Genomic DNA, 2,590 nt, shown 5'->3' on the forward strand with positions numbered 1-2,590 from the left:
TAACTCTACTAAAACAAATGTGATATATACTAGTAAAAAATATTAGAAAGAACTGTCGAAACCTAGAAGGTGGGATAAGAGTGGGGGTTCAAAGGTTTCCAACTATATTACTTTCCTTTTCTCTAATGGAGACAATAAAGCCATTCATCATATTTTCCTGGACCTAGAATAAACTGGCACATTGCAAAGCCTTAGTAAATACTTGTTGAGGGAATAATGTGGCAAAAGAGTAAACTGAAGTTTCTACTAGACAGAGAAAGACCTTGATTCCTGGGGAAGCCTCATGCTTTATTACAGTCTACACTCCTTTGAGTCTTGTTTCCCAGGTAAGCCTCTTTTCTTCTATTTTTAGTTTATAATCTCAGATTACAAGATCCATGAAAAATCTTGGCAGTGATAAGCCTAAATCAGTGTTAAAAAAAAATAACATTTCCCACTTTAAATATCTAAATCAAAGCTTGAAGTGAAAACATATTTTTACATTTTTTCCCCTCTGGACTTTTAGCTCTTTTTAAAATTTATATATAAAAGAATATGTTAATTCTTGTCCTTAGGAACTATACAGACTCTACATGGTTTGGAAATGAGACTGTACCAAACAATGGCCAAAGAATTGTCCAGTCTGTCTATGCCTTGTCTTTGGTTTGGTCACTCAGAAATATGTTATTAGCCATGATTGTTGTTGCTCACATTGTTTTTATCTGTGTATTCACCATCGCCTACTTTCCCTTCTGCATATGTTTGGGACCCCTTTTTCACATACCGATGTGCCACATCTCTGAGACCTTATCAGAATACTGAAATTCTGTGCCTTATTGTCTTTTGACTGACATCACCCACTTGGTATGTTTCACGAAAATTTCCCCTGATTGCACATCTCATTCGTTGCTAGAGAAAATATTGGCTGGGTTTTTCCCTTCCACCTGTCTCATGACGAGATCCTGACCCACTCACCTAAGTAACTGCTCATGATTCAGAGATCTTTTGAGAACCAAGCTGCTAGCTATTTCAGATTCATGTCTTACAACTCATGAAATACCTGTAATACGGGTCTTCAAAACATGGCTTCTATTTGCTTTTCCTAGAGTGTAGTTGCTCCCTGATGCTTTTCCTGGAACAGCTTGGGACTAGGACTGGACTTTTGACTTTTACATTCTTTTCTTTTTCCCTACCACTTGACTTACTGTGCTAGTCCTCTTCAGTTTTATCTCTGTTCTTCCGTATATTAAATCACTTAAAGATACAAACACATTCCTTTTGGTCTCTATTAATCCCTCTCTTATTTTGTGGATTGATTTAAGTAACCAGTTAAATCTAACCTAAAATTTTGTTTTGTCTAGAATGCCAAAGGAAATTAAAAAGATAAATGACTGACTTGACCTATTCTTTACTTGGACTATGAAATCATCATTAAATTAATGCAATAGTTTTATCAGTGGAACTTTTCCTCCCCTGTGAATTCCCAAGAAAGAACTTTCAGGGGGCTCCTGGGTGGCTCAGTCATTAAGTGTCTGCCTTTGGCTCAGGTCATGATCCTTGGGTCCTGGGATCGGGCCCCGCATCGGGTTCCCTGCTCCGCGGGAAGCCTGTTTCTCCCTCTCCCACTCCCCCTGCTTGTGTTCCCTCTCTCGCTGTGTCTCTCTCTGTCACATAAATAAAATCTTAAAAAAAAAAAAAGAAAAAAGAAAGAACTTTCAGATGGAAGGACAATCTATAAAACAGACAAACATGGCACCACTTGGCTGTAAAGTCATGGGAGAGCTGGGATCCTTGAGTCTTTGGCCTCTCTCTGCTGTTGCAGTAGTCAGCGATGTACTTCCACAGAACCCTACACTTTCTCGTAACAGTTTGAGAACCATTATATTTTATCATTGATCAACTATTCTGATGCCCTATGGGCTTATAGTTGGGAACCTAATATACTGTACAGAAAAGGACAGAAAGCTTCCAGGGACTTTATTCCAGAGGCAAGCCTCAGAAGTGATTTAATTATTTCTATAATTGATCCCCTTTTTTTCTAATTTCTATAAAACAGAATTTGAAATTTAGGTCATAACACAAGTATCAATTTTGCTCTATAGATTATGAAAACTATAGAACTTGATAAATTACCTAATGGTCATATTTAATAGCTTCTAACTCACTTGTTATTGACTAACAACACTAATGTATTGATATTTTTATATTTAGAGCTTATCACAGTATATTTCTTCTTCTTTTTTTTTAAAGATTTGATTTATTTATTTGACAGAGACAGACACAGCAAGAGAGGGAACACAAGCAGGGGGAGTGGGAGAGGGAGAAGCAGGCTTCCTGCAGAGCAGGGAGCCTGATACGGGGCTCGATCCCAGGACCCTGGGATCATGACCTGAGCTGAAGGCAGATGCTTAATAACTGAGCCACCCAGGCGCCCCTATCACAGTATATTTCTATTTCTTTCCTCCCAGCTGGTTACAATTCATGTTCAGTTGCTACACAGAATACAGTTGTGAGATAAACAAATTTAAAGTTCATAATTAAATATTGAAAATGTTCAAAGTGGCAATGACATAAACAGCCCTAAGACATACAGGTTTTCTCAAGAACTCGG

At 37.9% G+C, this 2,590-nt stretch overlaps 1 pseudogene; it reads right to left on the reverse strand.

Annotated features, from left to right (window-relative positions):
• Positions 1 to 626: 626 nt before the first annotated feature.
• On the reverse strand, positions 627 to 1,063 carry LOC114213443 (single-stranded DNA-binding protein, mitochondrial pseudogene; annotated as a pseudogene).
• Positions 1,064 to 2,590: the final 1,527 nt, after the last annotated feature.

This window comes from Eumetopias jubatus, unplaced genomic scaffold, assembly GCF_037043125.1.
Source record: "Eumetopias jubatus isolate StellerSeaLion01/CBP00866 unplaced genomic scaffold, mEumJub1_p1.0 scaffold_15, whole genome shotgun sequence".
NCBI classification, from domain to species: domain Eukaryota; kingdom Metazoa; phylum Chordata; class Mammalia; order Carnivora; family Otariidae; genus Eumetopias; species Eumetopias jubatus.